The sequence below is a fragment of the Dendrobates tinctorius genome, unplaced genomic scaffold (genome assembly GCF_039654945.1).
Source record: "Dendrobates tinctorius isolate UK_male_01 unplaced genomic scaffold, ASM3965494v1 ptg000070l, whole genome shotgun sequence".
In the NCBI taxonomy this organism is placed as follows: domain Eukaryota; kingdom Metazoa; phylum Chordata; class Amphibia; order Anura; family Dendrobatidae; genus Dendrobates; species Dendrobates tinctorius.
In genome coordinates this window covers 51,169,032-51,188,692 of record NW_027361738.1, presented here as the reverse complement: position 1 = coordinate 51,188,692, position 19,661 = coordinate 51,169,032, and the positions used below count along the sequence as shown (strand labels likewise).

General features: G+C 41.8%; 1 long non-coding RNA gene across 2 annotated transcripts in view; it reads left to right on the top strand.

The window, feature by feature from the left end:
- Nucleotides 1–19,661, top strand: part of LOC141095576 (uncharacterized) — a 220,300-nt gene that overhangs the window by 50,233 nt on the left and 150,406 nt on the right. For both annotated transcript variants that reach the window (XR_012233427.1, XR_012233428.1), the window contains exon 3: nt 18,870–19,074. This is a non-coding gene — a long non-coding RNA (uncharacterized lncRNA). The remainder of the gene's footprint in view (nt 1–18,869; nt 19,075–19,661) is intronic.

The window sequence follows — 19,661 nt, the reverse complement described above, 5'->3', positions numbered from 1 at the left end:
CAGCTAATGGTGTCTGCAGGAAGGACTGGCATGGCCTGGTGGAGTCGCAGTTTATGGTGTCGGCAGGAAGTGCGGGCATGGCTTAGAGGAGTGGCGACTAGGAAGAGAGTTGCACTCAGCATGCTCGACTTGGTTGCTGAGAACTGGACTCGAGCATGCTTGGATTCTTGGCAGAGGCTGGACTCATCTTGGGACTCTGTGTACTGGACTGCTGCAAGTGGTGATGGACTCTGCTCCCAGGCTGCACGATGGTGATGGATCCAGTTATGATGATGGATCAGGGTGGAGGAGAAGATGCACACAGGTGGTGGGCTCTGTTGCTAGGAGCGTACGCAACAGAGCAAAGCTAAGTGGTGTTTCCCCTGTATTGTCTCTTTCCTCATGTGTGTTGTTAGTGCAGTGGTGGGATTAGTCTCCGCACCGACCCATTCCCTAGTGAGGGTTTAGGGTCAGGGCGAGCATGGGGTTAAGGTTCGCGTGCGGCGACAGGTGCGGAGCCTGTATAGGGAATGTTAGGAGTGCAGGGACACTGGCTCAGGGGAGCTTAGGAGGTCCCCATGTCCCCATTCCCTATCGCAGTGCCCACCATTGTTAAAGTTTCCCAGGTTCCCCCCTTATTATTTAAATGCGCCTTACTGGAGGCGGTGTTTCCAGAAATATATTTATAACGTGTAATACCTAAATTCACCAGGGGGAGGCGGCGTATCCACCTGCACGTTCTATTATTTAAATTCGCCCCACTGGAGGCGGTGTATCCAGGGTCACATGTGTTATGGGTTCGCCTTGCGGCATCATCTGCGACCTGACACACGTGATCATGACATTATCACCAGCCATACTTTTTTTTTCTGGTGAGCTTCGGCCATGTGGAGACCTGTGGTAATTGCTGCCGGGCCTCACTGAGGAGAGTGGGGAGCGGCATGGTGTGTTAGAGCCGCTGCAGCAGCAGTTATCAGGGTCTGGGGCCTCTGCTCAGATAACCAGAGAAACAAAAATGGCGGCTGCGGTCTGGCAAAAGCCCCTAGAGTCGCTGCTGGGGAGCCGGACTTGCTCATGCATGGGGAGGTACCCAGGCAGGTGGGAGGAATGGTGCCCCACGGAGCTGCCTGGTATTCCCCGAGGTGAAGGGGTACATCCCTGTGGTGAGCAGACTAGGTGTATAGTCGCTGCTGGGGAGCTGGACTTGCTCATTCAGGGGACGCACCCAGGCAGGTGGGAGGAATGGTGCCCCACGGAGCTGCCTGGTATTCCCCGAGGTGAAGGGGTACGTCCCTGTAGGGAGCAGACTGGTGTATAGTCCGCGGGGCTCATGCCAAATCTTCGATGCCGCTCCTCCTGGTCGTGTGGAGGCGACCAGCGAGTGTATATATTTTCCTCCATATTCCGGTGGCTATGGTACTAAAACCCCCTAGAGTCGCTGCTGGGGAGCAGGACTGGTTCATGCAGGCGGGCGCACCCAGGCAGGTGGGAGGAATGGTGCCCCACGTAGCTGCCTGGTATTCCCCGAGGTGAAGGGGTACGCCCCTGTGGTGAGCTGACTGGTGTGATAGTCCGCGGGGTTTTACGCCAAATCTTCATACCATCGAAGAAGCCGCCCTCCTGGTCGTGTGGAGGCGACCAGCGAGAGTATATTTCCTCCATTTCCCGGTCCCCTTCTCCTCCTGGTGTGTGCAGCAGGTGTGCTGCGGGGGAGTAGGGACAAATCTCTACCCTCGCCATTAACCAACCCTAGGAGGCGCAGTCCTCATGGTGAAAGGGTTGGAGGGTGGTGTCCCTTGGTGAATAGTGGGGGTGTGAGTGTGGTGACACAGGGGGACACCTCTGTTGTCAAGTCCAGAGTGAATTCACCAAGTTATGACAAATGTATGTGTGCAATAAACGTTCAGGTCCGGACCTGTGTGTGAACGAGCATGTATGGGTGCCACCAAAAAACATCTTGGAAATGTGTTGTGGAGTCTGATCAGCTCTTAGCATACATACACATACATAATCTCGTTCCCCAGGTCGGCGCTGTGGAGATGAGTGGTGCCTCCAAAATGAACATGTATTGCCAATACCAGCGGTGTTTGTCATGAACCTGAAGTGTCAGGAAATGGTGGGGTGAACTCAGGATCTGGGCGTCCCCACTGTAGGTGTTTTCCTAATGAGGGGTGGTCTTGAGGGTCCAGTGGCCCCTCATTAAGGAGGGGGTACTGTCATGATCCAGTGTTGGATCTGGCGGTATTAAAAGCACAAAGTGAACTTTTTTTACTTTGGTTAAGTTCAAAGGTGTTTTGACTGTCCCTGGTGGTGGTTAGTGGTATTGCACCTTAGGTTAGGTTGCACTTAATTATGGTTCAGGTGTGACACTCTATAAATGGGTCTCAGGGTGTTCACTCACGGCTGGTGATATTTCTTGCTGAGTTGTTGCAGAGCCTGGTGGAAGGATGGAGCTGGATTGGAGTCCTGCGCAGTCAGCCAGAGAGAACGAGTGCCAGCTAATGGTGTCTGCAGGAATGACTGGCATGGCCTGGTGGAGTCGCAGTTTATGGTGTCGGCAGGAAGTGCGGGCATGGCTTAGAGGAGTGGCGACTAGGAAGAGAGTTGCACTCAGCATGCTCGACTTGGTTGCTGAGAACTGGACTCGAGCATGCTTGGATTCTTGGCAGAGGCTGGACTCATCTTGGGACTCTGTGTACTGGACTGCTGCAAGTGGTGATGGACTCTGCTCCCAGGCTGCACGATGGTGATGGATCCAGTTATGGTGATGGATCAGGGTGGAGGAGAAGATGCACACAGGTGGTGGGCTCTGTTGCTAGGAGCGTACGCAACAGAGCAAAGCTAAGTGGTGTTTCCCCTGTATTGTCTCTTTCCTCATGTGTGTTGTTAGTGCAGTGGTGGGATTAGTCTCCGCACCGACCCATTCCCTAGTGAGGGTTTAGGGTCAGGGCGAGCAAGGGGTTAAGGTTCGCGTGCGGCGACAGGTATGGAGCCTGTATAGGGAATGTTAGGAGTGCAGGGACACTGGCTCAGGGGAGCTTAGGAGGTCTCCATGTCCCCATTCCCTATCGCAGGGCCCACCATTGTTAAAGTTTCCCAGGTTCCCCCCTTATTATTTAAATGCGCCTTACTGGAAGCGGTGTTTCCAGAAATATATTTATAACGTGTAATACCTAAATTCGCCAGGTGGAGGCGGCGTATCCACCTGCACGTTCTATTATTTAAATTCGCCCCACTGGAGGCGGTGTATCCAGGGTCACGTGTGTTATGGGTTCGCCTTGCGGCATCATCTGCGACCTGACACACGTGATCATGACACTGAATAAATGCATTTTCAGGGCACACTTAAAATTGTGGGGATTGGGGACTAATCGTATTGACCTGGGAAGTGCATTCCAAGAATTGGCGCAGCACGTGTATAGTCTTGGAGACGGGAGTGGGAGGTTCTGATTATTGTGAATGCTAACCTCAGGTCATCAGCAGAACGGAGGGCGGGGGTAGGATGGTATACTGAAACAAGGGAGGAGATGTAGGGTGGTGCTGAGCCATGGAGAGCTTTGTGGGTGAGGGTAATAAGTTTGTACTGGATTCTGGAGTGGATGGGTAGCCAGTGTAATGACTGGCACAAGGTAGAGGCATCAGTGTAACGATTGGTGACGAATATGATCCTGGCAGCAGCATTCAAAACAGATTGGATGGGGGAGAAGAGGAGGGGGCCTAGGATATAATATATATAATTATATATATGTGTATATTTATATATATATATTTCTTCTGAAAAAGTCTCAGACTAATCTATATATTTATATACGTATAGTTAGATTGATAGATAGATAGATAGATTAGTCTGAGTCCGTTTGAGAATAATATTTATCCTCTAAAAAACCCTTTAAATTCTGGCATATGTTGCCTTCAAAAACACAAACTTAAAGGCTATAATCGGTTCTAGAGATTTTCTAAGAATCATCTTTATGAGCTCCCGACTACATCTAAAGAATAGCAACCTTGTAAAATATATGAATTGTGCTGGCAGCTTTTTGTTCCCATAATTGCATAATCCGCAATTGAAAGAGATTTACCGTGTAATAAAATACATATGAAATAAGTGAAATATTTATTATCCTTGGTCTTAGAAAATGCATTCATTCATTGTTCCGGAAACTCAGTCGGGAGCTTTCCTCAATATAATTCTCTGGCGTTTGTCACACCCTGCAGGGGAACCCTGTGTCTGCCTATGCTTGGAAGATGATTATACTGAATCACCGCAGAGACACTGGGAATATTCATTAAACCGACAACTTTCCTATTGTTTGAAGCCGAGAGGCTGTCGATCACATATTGTGATACAACTCTAATTTGTACCCGGTGCCTGTAGTTTAATATTGTATTCTTATCTAAAATAAAAACGTGTCATTTTCCGTCTTTGTCTACGCATTGTATTAAAGGACCGGATTAAAATTGGAAAAATCTGTGCTGTGACTCATAGCACTGTTCTAAAGTGATAGACAAGACGAGATCAACGACACAGGACACATAGGCATCTCCTTTGTATACAGCTCTCTTACCATTATTCATTTCCCCTGTGTCATGCTGCTCTGTCCTAATATCCTGCTTCCCTAATCAGAGACCTGACATGAACCCAGTGGAAATGATGTCAGGATGTGAAAAAATAGCATAGAAAAAAAGATATTTTCCAATGCAATAAAAAAAAAAAAACAAGCATATATGTCCGCATTAGCATATGTCCAGTCCAAAGATGTTTCTCAATACATCAGGATTTTTGCCCGAGGTATATATCGAGTATACACACTGAACATGACAAGTCTGACTTGTATGAAGCAAGCAAAATGCTGAACACATGGTAAATCAATAGGTGACCATACAGGCATATTTAATCACTGCTTGGCACAGTAGTCAGATTGGAATGTCTTGTGCGTAGCCAAATAAAAAAGACCATTCTGCTTCATCTGGTGTCAGAATCAATGCTTAAATGATCATCCTGAAACTTAGAATATTTATCAGAACACTGAGTCAAAAGATATATTCCTTCTTAAAGAGTAATCGTTATTTTAATTGTTTATTCACAAATCAATAGTACACAAAATTCTGCAAAATCTGTATTTAGCCCATACAGGCTCTCCCCCATTAGTGAGATAGGAAGTGACAGTTGGTGTTTTTAACATGATCGCAGCGTTCTGGAGCCGGCACACGGGCTGACAGCCCCTCTGCCCTTAGATCAGAGACCCCGTGGCGTGACATCCGGGTCTTCAGACCTGAGAGACTTCCTGTCATGCCCAGTGATGGTCAGGAAGTCTCTCAGGTCAGTGTCAAATACATGCGGCGCTGGCAGCTTCTATAGCATGCAGATCTGAATTTTTTTTTTTTTTTTTTAAATGGGGCTTGTATTCGAATTTTTAAATTGATCTTTATTGTTCTATTGTGTACCAAATAAAGATGGACCAATCGATTCATAAAGAGTGGAATTTGTGAGGAATTTCACAAAAATTTCAGTATCACCAGGATCTGATTTTTTTTTAGTAAATTAAATTTACACTAATCTAGCAAAATAGTGGCCAGATGGTTTCAATTTTGCTGGATACTTTTGAGGGCAGAGAAAGAGGTTAAAAAATAATCAAACTGATCTGGCCCGCCTCTCACCAGTCCTCTTCATGCAACTTCCCAATTTGTCATCTTGACTTCGCTTCAGATTCTCTGGCCTCCAGCCTTTGGATCTTTGGGCCTCCAGTCTTTGAGTCTTGAGTCTTCCAGCGCTGATTAAGCCTCATGCAGCCACACGATGGGTACAATGCACATCTTTGATGTCTAGTTAGTGCCAAAACACCCAAAGAAGATCGAAGGTGAAGACTGGAGGTCCCAGTAGGGAGCTGCAGTGACAGAAGAGATGAGGAAAGGACCTAGGACAGGAGAATATTATCTTATTGTTTTTTTTTAACCCCTTCCCTTCCCTCTACTTCTTATTCTTAGAATTCTGAAAAGAGTGCAGCGCATAATAAAGATCTTTTTTTGGCTTTTTTTGATTTATGATGAATTGATTTTGTCCAAATTAAATCTTTGAACACAAAACCACTTTATTTTAATATTACTCTCTAGACTAACTGAGCAGAAATATTTTTGCATTTTTCTTGAGCTATGGGATGTGCAATTTTCCTAAAATTTACCTAATTTTGTTTAGGCAGCTTGGATTTTTCCCCACTTTTTGGTCTTTGTAACAACTATGCATTATATTGTTTTTTACCTATTTGCACACTATACATGTTAGTTGTACAAAAACCTTGGCTGTATTTTTCACTCCTGTTACATAATTTCCCCCCTTCCCTCCCCTTAAAACAGCATGAGTTGATGAGACATTCCTATTTTACAAAACTCCATAATTTCCCATTTGATCCATGTACAGTAGGGGGAAAATAAGAATTTGATACACTGCCAATTTTGCACGTTTTCCTACCTACATAGAATGGAGAGGTCTGTAATTTTTTATCGTAGGTACATTTGAACTGTGGGAGACAGAACTTAAAAAAATCCAGAAAATCACATTATATGAACTTTACATAATTAATTTATGTTTTATTGCATGAAATAAGTATTTGATACAATAGAAAAATAGAACTTAATATTTGATACAGAAACTTTTGTTTGCAATTACAGTGGTCAAACGTTACCTGTAGTTCTTGACTATGTTTGCACACTCTGCAGCAGGGATTTTGGACCCCTCCTCCATACAGATCTTCTCAAGATCTTTCAGATTTCTGGGCTGTTGCTGGGCAGCATTGAGTTTCAGCTCTGCTAAATATTAATTATGGGTATTCATTTTTACATTCAACTCTGTATTGGTACTTTGCTTCACCCTCATGGAAGGTTTCGCTGATATTACATGTTTTATTTCTGTACATTTAGATCAGGTTAGATGGTAGTGTCATATTTTGAAACAGGTGGTATGTGAGACATATATATATATATATATATATATATATAAACCACGTGACACACATAGGGGGAGACTCTTCACTCACTTCTAAGTGCAACAGCTGACACGTGCTCCTCTTGGTACCGGCGCTTGAACATTCACTCATGGATAAAGGCCTGACACACGTGCTCCTATTCTTGCAACATCTTCTGTTGTGATATTGACACAGACAGATGCAAAATTTCCATTCAGAATCCAAGAAAAGATGGAAGCATATTGGGCCTACACACACAGAGGCATGTACTTCTGAAGTGTACAACATCCTGGGTAAGCAGCTGAGAAGAACTACTACAGCCTACTTTAACTTGAATGGGCACTCATTATCAGGAACGGCGGAACGCACTAAATAAAAATAATAATAAAGTGCGTTCGCCGCTCGGGGTCCACCGTGCAGTAGGTGGTATAACTGCTGCTAAGTGGTGGCAGACAAGCAATATGGCGGTATGATGCACACGGGTTCAACTTCACCCGAAGTGCGCAGAGCAGCCTCTGTTCACACACAGCGGTGCCGCAACAAAAACATACAAAATGCTGAACCTGTTAGTGACACAGGCTTCAGGTAGATGCATACATGGTATCTGGTCACAGGAGCAGGACCCAAGACAGAGGAGCTGCGTCCCTCTAGACCTACTGTGTGTGTGGCGTCGCTTCTGCGGACGCCAAGGAGGGCTGCAACTGCAGCGCGGTGTAGGACACTGCCGCTCGATGACAAAGCCAGAAAGCAAGTGCGATGTCCGACGCTAGCGTAGAGGTGCAGTGAGCACAGTGGCTTAAGGCTTGCCACTGACTGGCGCTGACTGCTAAACTAGTTCCCTATCCACATGCGTATCATCAAAGGGAAGGGGTTTCAAATGAGTCAGTCACCAGAATCATGCATCCGTCACCATTCACACATAGCAAGTATAGTCTATACTAGCACATGGCGGAACGGCCATGCATGCTTTTTATAGAAGCCGGGACCTTCCGGAAGCTTCCAGATCTCCGAGATGGACCAATGAGATCTGGAGCAGGACCTGAGCACATGACTCCCGAACTCCATTGGGAGATCATCTCATGAGCATGTTCAGAAGGAGCACAGAGGAACTTAGTCTCTGGAGCGGTCTGATGCAAAGTAATCTTCTCTGCAGTAGATGGGCAGCAGGAGACTGCAGAATGTGAGGCTCTGGATTGCTGCAGAGCAGATGCAGAAACCAGACGCCTAACACTCATGGACTTGCAAACTACAGTAATCTAATAAGCTAATTATGGACAAATGGACAATTTCGTTATAACTATTTATTTATGTTTTTCAGCAATGGTTATTTTTTGTGGACAATCCAATAAACCACTAGATTTTTTTATAAGAATTATTGTGACATTTCCTTTGGAGTATCACATCTGGTAAGTCCTAAGCATAAGTATATTTAATAATCTCCCTTGAAATATTTTCTGTTGGGTTCAGGTCTGGAGGCTGGACCTTGAAATGCTTTTTATGGAGCCACTTCTTAGTTGCCCTTGCTGTGTGTTTCAGGTCATTGTCATAATGGAAGACCCAGCCATGACCCATCTTCAATTCTCTTACTAATAGAAAGAGGTTGCTGGCCAAAATCTCACGACACATAACCCTATCCATCCTCCCTTCACTATGGTGCAATCATCCTTTCCCCTTTGCAGAAAAGCTCCCTCAAAGTATGATGTTTCCAACACCATGCATGCCTCATGGTTGGGATTGTGTTTTTTGGGTTGTACTCATCTTTCTTATTCCACTAAACATGGCGAGTGGAGTTGATACCAAAAAGTTTTATTTTGGTCACATCTGACCACATGACCTTCTTCCATGCCCTCTCTGAATCATCCAGATAGTTATTGGTAAACTTCAAATGGACCTGTACTTGTGCTGGTTTGAGCAGGGGGACATTACATGCCCTGCAGGATTTTAATCCATGACGGTGTAGTGTGTTACTAATAGTAATGTTTGAGACTAAGGTCCCAGCTCTCTTCAGGCCATTGTGTAGGTATTCCTGTGTAGTTCTGGACTGATTACTGACTTTTCTCAGAATCATCTTGACCCCACAAGGTGAGAACATGCATGGAGCCCCAGAACGAGGAAGATGGACAGTCATTTTATCTTTCTAACATTTTCTAATAATTGTCCCAACAGTTGTTGCCTTCTCTCCAAGCTGCTTGCCTATTGTCCTGTAGCCCATCGCAGCCTTGAGCAGGTCTCCAATTTTATCCCTGGTGTCCTTAGACAGCTATTTGGTCTTGGCCATGGTGGAAAGGTTAGAGTGTGATTGATTGAGTGTGTGGACAGGTGTCTTTCATAAAGGTAACATCAGATTATCTAAAGCTGACAATGAATTGAGGCTTGCAAGAGACATCAAAAGCAATAAAAAAGGATTTTGGGGATATGTCAAAAGTAAAAGAAAAGTCAAAGATGCTATCTGATTTTTACAGGATGAAAATCATGAAATGGTAAGAAGGCCGAACTTTTAAATTCCTATTTTGCGTCTGTTTTCTCTCAGAAAGGAAATGTAACATCAACTGTTCTTCACTGTCCTATTAAGGGAATAGAAGAATCCAGGATATCTATAAACAGAAAGATAGTGAGGAAACACTTAGCTAACCTAAATGAATTCAAGTCTCCAGGTCCAGATGAATTACACACCAATTTTTGAACCCCTCTCCATAATCTTTGAAAATTCTTGGAGAACAGGAGAAGTCCCAGAAGACTGGAGAAGAACAAATGTTGTTCCTATCTTCAAAAAGGGGAAGAAGGTGGACCCAGGCAACTATAGGCCGGTGAGTCTGACTTCTATACCAGGAAAGATCTTTGAACAAATTATTAAACAACATGTATGTCAGTACCTGGATAAGAATGAAGTGATTAAACAGAGTCAGCATGGGTTTGTAACTAATAAGTCATGTCAGACTAAGTTAATTTCCTTCTATGATGGAATCACTGATTGGGTGGATCAGGGAAATGCTGTAGCTATAGTATATCTTGACTTCAGCAAAGCATTTGACAAAGTATCTCACAAAATCCTTATTGAAAAAAATGACTAGGTATGGAATGGACAAGGCAACTGTTAGGTGGATTCATAACTGGCTTAGTGATCGGACCCAAAGAGTGGTTGTAAATGGCTGCACATCCAGTTGGAAGAATGTCTCAAGTGGGGTACCACAGGGCTCTGTCCTGGGCCCTGTATTGTTCAACATCTTTATCAATGATTTAGATGAAGGAATTGAGGGTAAACTGATTAAATTTGCTGATGACACAAAGCTAGGATAGCTAACACTAGAGAAGAGAGAGAGGATTCAAAAAGATATAAATAAACTGGAGCAGTGGGAAGCAACTAACAGAATGGTTTTTAACAGGGAAAAATGCAAAGTACTACATCTGGGTAATAAAAATGAAAAAGGCATATACAGAATGGGAGGAATAGGGCAAAGCAACAGCACATGTGAAAAAGACTTGGGTATACTAATAGATCACAGACTGAATATGAGTCAACAGTGTGATGCAGCAGCAAAAAAAGCAAATGCAATTCTTGGATGTATTAACAGAAGCATACAGTCTAGATCACGTGAAGTCATTATTGCCCTCTACTTCTCTTTGGTCAGACCTCATCTGGAATACTGTGTCCAGTTTTGGGCACCACATTTTAAAAAAGACATCAACAAACTTGAGCAAGTTCAGAAAAGAGCGACCAGAATGGTGACCGGTCTGCAAACCCTGTCTTATGAGGAAAGGTTGCATGATTTGGGAATGTTTAGCTTGCAAAAGAGAAGACTGAGAGGAGACTTAATAGCTGTCTACAAATATCTCAAGGGCTGTCACATTGTAGAAGGATCATCTTTATTCTCATTTGCACAAGGAAAGACTAGAAGCAATGGAATGAAACTGAATGGGAGGAGACACAGATTAGATATTAGAAAAAACTTTTTGACAGTTAGAGTGATCAATGAGTGGAACAGGCTGCCACCAGAAGTGGTGAGTTCTACTTCAATGGAAGTCTTCAAACAGAGGCTGGACAGACATCTGTCTGGGATGATTTAGTGAATCCTGCTTTGAGCAGGGGGTTGGACCAGATGGCCCAGGAGGTCCCTTCCAACTCTATGATTCTATGTTCAAACAGATGCAAGTAATACAGGTGCAGAGTAGAAGGGTTTCTCAAAGAAAAACTAACATGTCTGTGATAGCCAGAATTCTTGCTGGTTGGTCGGTGATCAAATACTTATTTCATCCAATAAAATGCAATTTAATTATTTAATAATCATACAATGTGATTTTCTGGGTTTTATTTTTATACTCTGTCTCTCACAGTTGAAGTGTACCTACTGTATGATAAAAATTGCAGAACTCTCCATTCGTTTTAGGTGGGAAAACGTGCAAAATTGGCAATGTATCAAATACTCATTTTCCCTACTGTAGTTCATATTCGCAATACACAATAATTGAAGTAAGCTTTAGTAATTTTCAGTTACTTGTTGCCCTAGAAAACATTTCAAAGTTCTCTTTTTAACATGTGGAATCTAAAATTAGTTTTATCGCCATCTAAAGCAGCACCTCCTTAGGGGAAATCTGGTAGTTTGGCAAAGAGTGCGTCATGAGGAATCTCCAAGTGTGAAATGTAATGATCCGTTAATACAACTGCAATTAAATTAATTTACTTCTCTTCAAGCTCCGAAGCTGATCCTGGCCTCCCGGAATATCTGTTACTTGCCATCTGTGTAGATGTCACAATAGACTCTGTCAGATTGGAATATGTGGTAATGATATAATGGGGCTTAACAAACTGCAGATATTGCTTGATGATGTAATGTACAAGAAATATCAACATTTTTGAGAAATGTAATTTCACATTTTTTTTTCCCTTTTTTAGAGTTTCTACAGAAAATAGTATCAAGGACACTTCCTGAATTCAGAAATTTAATTGAGGCGGAAATCTACTTATCACATTTCAGAGATATAGAATTTCCTTGATAATATGTTGAAATTTCAGGAAGTTTGCCTAATATCAAGATTTAGTACTGGTTGCCGGTTAAAGATGGCCAAGCCTGCCCAGTTCGCTCCTCTTGTATTTCTTCTAACCTGTACTTTGCAAATTCTCAGACTCTCTGTCTTATTTGTCAAAGTCAAGAAGCACTCCTCTGCTGACTATACTGTCCATAGACTTCTATAGGCTCCTATGACCTTTATGAGCTCATAGAAATAAATGTGAAGCTGATCATTTACAATGTAGAGCAATTTAAAGAAGAAAGAGGTCTGTTCCAAAAGCGGCGTAAAAGCTTTGAAAAGGTGAAAATTTTGCACAATTTTATATTTTTGGGCATTTTTCATGCCACTTTGGATCATCTTTGATTAAATAAGTGGGGCTAGGGAGAATCCGGGGCACGGCAGATAATTGTCCTGGGCGCCCATCCGATTCATGTTAAATGCTGGCAATTTTTTTACACTACAAATACTACTCCAGTCCCTAGCTGGAGTAGCATATCTGGCTGAGGTGTATGCGAGTTAGAAGAAGTGCAAAATTAATTAAACGGCATGCACCGCTTAACAATTTTGCGTTCCTCTTCTTCTCCATCAAGATTGACGTAGCATGATTGTGTGTTACACCAATCTTGATAAATCAGTCCCATAGTATTTCAAGAGGAGCAGTCATCAGGTTAAAGTTGGCTATTTTCACTCTTATTTTATTCACACTGCTCCCTAAATTTTCTTCTTTCTTATGTGTATTTTTTTAAAATCTATCATATTATTCCAGGTAAATAAGCCTTTTTATACAATACTAATTTTTATGGTCTTTAATAAGGGGACAATGGTTACAAGATGATTATGCAGAGCAGCCTAAAAGAAAGGTCTCTGAATAACCCTGTGAGCACCACCCCCTTGGTAAAGATCATAAAAATTAGCACTAAGACTGAGACTGAGACTGTATGGCAAATAATACGAAAACGGAATATTCAGGGGAGGAATGGGAATAAAATAAATGCAATACTGACCACTTTTGAATTGGTGACAGCTCCTCGGTAATATCAAAGCCCATTTTACCGTGTTACCACCAGTTATTACATCTTGATTTTAACTATCTGCTGTCGAAAGAAAATAAGGGTTACAACTGAGATTAGGTTAATGTTTGGGATGCAACTATGGTTTCATGTCTGGTAGCAGGATGAAAAGATTCCTTGCCCGATTCTGTGCATAAGGTAAAAGCACTGTGGCATTTTACACCTAGAAGAAACATCACATCTTGGATTCGCCTTGAGGGAGAATACAAGAACCTTTCTTCATGTTATCACCCCCATTACCAATTAGAAAACATGTGTGCTCTCTGATAAATTTGAGAGTAGGGGAGCTTTGTTATTTCTACTTAAGAGTGAAAAACTGAGCATTTACACATCTAGTTATCTCCTTGCCCTAAACATACCATTCGTCAGCTAATCAAATATTTACTAGCATCAGATCTGTTGAGGTTTCAATGTTTTCAAACATTTGCATGGAGACATAGGCATAGTTGACATTTTTCAACTCTGCACATCCTGATCTTTTGTACATCTAAAGCCCCGCTTGACAATTATAAGAATTGTTTAAAAAAATGCAAATTGTCTATTCAGAGAGGAAGAGACTAGAACTCTCGTGACACCTATAAGAAGTCGCAATCCTAAAGGTCAGTGTCGACCATTTAACGAGTCCAAGTCACATGACTTAGGATAAAAGCCAAAACCAGAATCTCAGTTTGCAAACACTGTGTTTCGGGGTACTGCCCCTCATCAGGGTAAAGTATGAGATCTGGTTTGGCTAGGCGAGAGGCATCTGACCGATATCCAACGGGAGAGTGATATGTTAAGCATGCCGAGGTGAGAGGAGACTTTAAGCTGCAATGCTTCTCTGGGAAATATACAAATTGTATTTTCAGAGAGGAAGAGGACTAGAAAGAGTATGTTTAAAAAAAATGATGCAAATTGCAAGGATCTCAACCACTACTGAGATGAGGCTGAGCTATTGTACACGCGCTGACTACCAGCATTGATACCAGGTGGACTTTCTGGGAAAGAACAAAAAAAAAACATCATGGAGTGTCATACCAACTATGTGACATCAATATCTAGATACAGAAGTTAAACTAAAAAATGCTTACATTTTGGGCAGGTGCAGATGAGCATGTATTCTCACATCTGAGAACATTGGGCTGACTATGCTAATCACACTCTGATCAGATAACTATATGCCTCTATTTATTTATTTTACTCAGTTATATAGCACCATTAATTCCACAGCGCTTTACAGACATCATCACTGTCCCTGATGGGGCTCACAATCTAAATTCCCCATCAGTATGTCTTTGGAATGTGAGAGGAAACCCACACAAACACGGGGAGAACATACAAACTCCTTACAGAAGTTGTCCTTAGTGGGATTTGAACCGAGGACCCCAGCGCTGAAAGGCTGCAGTGCTAACCACTGCGCCATCGTGCCGCCCAGCTAGAGCCTCTAAAATGGCCAAGGGCCAGGGAGATTGATTACAGCATGCTCACTATGTTGTGAATGGTGACTATTACTGCCTTCGCACCGCCTCGATGATTAGAAATGAGCAGCTGCAGGGGCAAAATAGCTTCATTTTCTCCCTGTAGCCATGTTTCCAGTAAACCAACTAGGCATTGTTTAAATGCCACTTGCCTGCAGATTTTTTTAAATGGCTTGTCTCATTACCAACAATACATTATTCATGTGGCTTTTCACAGCCCTAACAAAATAAGGAGAGAATTACAGCCTGCCACATAATTCACCTGCAGTTGCCAAAAGATTGTTCATACAGATAAAAAGCAAAGCATGTAACAACTGTATCTAAGCGAGAGACTCTGCAAGAATAGACCTCTATGTCATTCATATAATAGAGGTTGTCCTAAGCCTTTAGTGTTTTTTATTATTTAAAAAATATTTATGAAGTATTGATAGAGGAGGCAGCACTCCCATAAATTATGAAAAAAGTGGACTTTATTAGCCCATATGGTGTGGCAACGTTTCGTCTGTGACCAGCCTTTCTCAAGCAGTGAATAGGTGTAAACATCAGATATTTATACTATATATTTATATATATATATATATATATATATATATATATATAGTGCATCACATCATCATCAATTAATAAATTCACTAGTGAAATTTTACATGTAAAATACAAGTACATAATCACATGTTACCCATACACAATTCATATCAGTATATGTGCATATTATTACAACATGAACCTTATTACAATCCCTTTAGTCTATTAGGGCATGTGCATAAAGTGCATAGCGCTATATTGGTTTATGATCTATATCACGTGTTTTAGATATTGACTCACCACTTATGTTTTCATCATTCTATAGTATACATGTGTCATGCATGGCGTCAGGAAGCGCACTACTGCAGGTCCGTGATGTCACAATCCTCTAGCCAATCCCCGCCTACAGAGCTACCAAAGGAATTTGAGCATGTTCAGCAGGCACACTATGTGTGCAGTCACCATCTTTCTTCAGGGAAACCATCCCAACATGTTTATTTCAGGAATCCTCCATGCGCGGCGACTCATGCAGCTGTTGCGCCGACCAGCTGTTCGGCCGACGTTATCCAGTAAGCCGGGTCCCCTCTGCATCTTATTTGGTAAGCGCTATAGCTTGCCAACTAAGAGTGAACCTCAACAAATTCGCTCAACTCTATTAATGACTTTTGGGTTTTCATTGGCTGTAAGCCATATTCATCAACATTAACAGAAATAATCGCTTGAAATAGGTCACTCTGTATGTAATGACTCTACATAATATATGAGTTTCACTTTTGGTATCGAAGAACTGAAATAAATTAACTTTTTGATGATATTTTAATTTTGGGAGAAGTACATGTAGATAGATAGATAGATTTGAGATGATAAATAGATCTAGCTAATGTTATTGCTGATCTACTTGCCTTTTACTACAGCTTTTAGCATCGATGCACATTGAACAGGGTTCCCTTAACAAAGTTAAATTAGGACCTCCATTTCAAGTCTTTAGCAACATGCTAGCCAAGTCCCAGGGTTTAATATTTACCACTTGAGGCTTGAGTAAACCCTTAGGAATCCATTGTAAACATTTGAATACAGAGATGCAACTTAAAACATATAAGCACCGATTCATCAAGACAGGAATTGTTCATACTGATCTTGATGAGGGGACAGACGCTTCTACTTCATGAAGAGGCTCATGCCTCTAAACTAATCAGACTCGTCAGAAAAGTGGCGATCACCTCCATGTACCTCGCCACAACTATTCCTTCAGTTAGACTATAGACTATAGAGTAATATTTCTGGCATAGGGTACACCAGAACTCTTCATGATTGTGGTGTCCCACCCTTATAGCAACCCCATCTCTGTCCATTTTTGCAAGCTGGTGCGAAAGTTGCAAAATTTAGGTGCAACCTCGAGTTGATGAAAAAGTTTGCAGCTTATCAGAGTGTTTTACTCCAGAATTCTGGCAAAACACCTTGATGAATATGGGGCCATAGTCATGTTCCTATTTATGTTTTCCAATAGGCACCTTTATGATACAGGGCCAGAGGAAATCACAACTTCTGTATCTCCTAAATTTGAAATTATGCCAATGGACATAACATAAAAGCTCATCATGAAGCTATGCATTCTTACATAACACACATAGTGGCAAAGCACATACTCTATCAATTTTTGCTAGGCTACAACTTCTATATAAGGTGAATTCATATGTTTTCGCCTTTGCATTGCTGAGTTTGTGATTCTAACTATAAGAAACCTTGAAATGTTCATTGTAGAGTCTCTGAAAAATAAAGCCAGTAATAAGATTTTCCAGGTGAGTCTCCTCTACCAGGAGTAATGTAATGTGCCTGCAGCAGGGTCAGGCCAAAGACGTAAGCTGATCAGATTTCATAAGCCTGAAGAACTTTATAGTGATATCGTTTCTTTGAGATGATAGATGTTAAAAAACATTTGTGGTGTCTCCGATTTGTTTTGAAGCTGCAGTAATGGAAATAGACATTTTAAATGTGTCTATGAGAGATTTGCTGAATGAACCACCAACTCACACGCCAAGATAAACCTCATGAAACATTAAGAAAACAGATGTAATCAGTAAGTAGGGACGCTACATCAAACTCCAACCTCATGTTACTTTTGAACTACGATTGCCCTTGGAATTCTTTATATTCAAAAGGATTGTTATAAAATTAAGAGTGTTTGGAAATAAACTGTAAAATGGAATTTGACCTCGGTGACCTATCGATCAATTGACTTACTGTGCTTTGACCATGGATGGGCAAAGCCTTGTACTGGTGGGAAGCAGAAGCAGCAAGAAAAAAGTTATACATTTTTCTAGAAAACGGAGTGGACAAAAGTTTCTAGAAAATCCATTTAAAAAAGTTGTCCATTACTTAAACATTGATGGCCTATCTTTAAAATAGGTCATCAATGTCTGATCTGTGGCAGGTGTGACACCCGGAACCCCCAGCGATTAGCTGTTCTTGGTGTCAGCGGCTGGAACTGCTCAGTTACGGAGCTTCACAGAGCAGCTCCATCGAGGGAATAGTTGCCACGACCGGGTACTGCACATCTGTCCCCTATAAATTTGTGCAGCTCCATAACTGAGCACTTCCAGGTGCTGACACCGAGAACAGCTGATCGGCGGGGTTGCCGGGTGTCATACCCCCACCGATCAGACATTGATGATCTAGCCTAAGGATAGGCCATTAATGTTAAAGTCATGGACAACATCTTTAAACTTACTGTCTAATTCCTCTTGCAGAACAGATGTTTGGTGCCGTATAGATAATATTGTGAACATACTGCTGGCCATAAAAATATACAGTATATGTGTAGAAACTATAGTGTCAAATCTTTTTGACCTAGGCAATATCTTTTTAACAGGCATTTAAGACTGAAGAAGGTGAACAGATGCAAATAAGTGAAATTACTAGCCTCTGCGTGTCTGTTTGATAAAGTAGATTGTGCTAAAGTCTAGGGTTAGGGACAATATGAGCTTATATGGGCTTAGCATTATAGGTCAGCAGCCTCTATTGACAGTATTGAATGACTGATTTCAGATATTGGCCATGCTGGGCAGTGGTAGTCTAAACTTTTGGGCAGCACTAGTCTAAACTGCCTCCCCGAGTAAGTAATGAGTTATTTATACCTGCCCATACACTGGTCTGCTTGTACTCAATCCAACTAGTGTTTTGAAACTTTTCATCACATGGGAAACTTTACTTTGTTGGGGCATAACCCTGCAGGATATCTGCAATGATCTAAATAGTTGTGATTCTGGCCGCTGCAATTATCATTCTTCATATGATTGATACAACTTGTCTTAGAGTCCCTCATCCAGTGTTCAAACATTGCCTCCATCTGACATGTCTAGAGCTGATTTATCTATTCTCTGATCTCTAGTGCATAGCTACTTCCTTTTTCTTCATAGACTGTAAACTATCCATTCCTAATCTAATGTGAGCAACTTTCCATGCCTTGTTACAATCTGATACTTTAAATATTGGCCCACCTAAAATAAATTTGAGGGTGCAAAATATGTCAAATAAAATAATCGTTCTAAAACTAGAAGTACTCATCACTTACATGGGTGATCAACAGCAATAAAGCGGAGCTCAACCACCCTCCACCACTCGGATTCCATTGTGTACTGTATTGTCATTGTTTTGGCATCTGTGTTTTTCTGCTGCTCTTTGTATCTGTTTGGTTTGATTGTCACATATACAGAAATCTTTTCCAAAGCATTTGGACTTGCAGTAAACTAGAAGGGAAAACAAATGTGTGTGGTGCAGTCCTGGCTAAACACTTCATAAGGTAACAGGCAAATTGACATTTTCTTCTTCCATTTCTTCTTTTTTTGTCTTCTTCTTGTTTTCCTTCTTCGAAGAAGAAGGTCACCTACCAGAATGCTTGAAAAAACCGCAATAAGGGTGAATACCCTGAAAAAGGGAAGCCCAAAATACCAAATCCATGTAGATGGCTTGAGCTTCTGAGCTTGGAGATTGGCAGAAAAGGTGATGTGCGCTGCAGTCATGAAGCCAGTAAACAAAGACAGGAGCAGTGTTGAAGAGGCGGCATTGGCCCTAGGGAGGGTGAGTATGTGCCATGTTTGTTATATTACATGTATAGAAAACAATTGGAGCCTAGTTTTGGTAAAGTGGAAAACTTAATGACATATCCCACCAGGTGACCCACAGCAGCGCTCACTGTAGTATCTGTGACGGGGACACGTATGTCAGTGTGACTGTATCTAGTACTACAACTGAGCCAACTCACAGTATTGGATCTTTGATTGAGCTACGCACTCGTGCTTATTTTATGTCACTTTCCAGAAATATGTAATTTTTTTTACTTTTATTTTACCTGGTGTAAATTCCTCTGTTTTCTGGAATCAGCCATTGTTTCTATTTTTATTCTTGCGGCTTGTGCCTCTCCATTCCCCTCTTTCCTCCTTACATATTTATGGCAAAAGACAGGTCATCTTTAAAAGGGGTTTCTCATCATAAACCTTCATGGCATGCCCAAGTAATATTCTACCAATGCTTGGTGGATGTTGTTTTTTTTTTGTTATTTGTGCCCCGTGGATATGATATAAATGTTTAGATATACATTACTGTGCAAAATTTTTGGTCAGGTATGGAAAAAAATATGATGCAAAATAGCAATGCTTTCAAATATA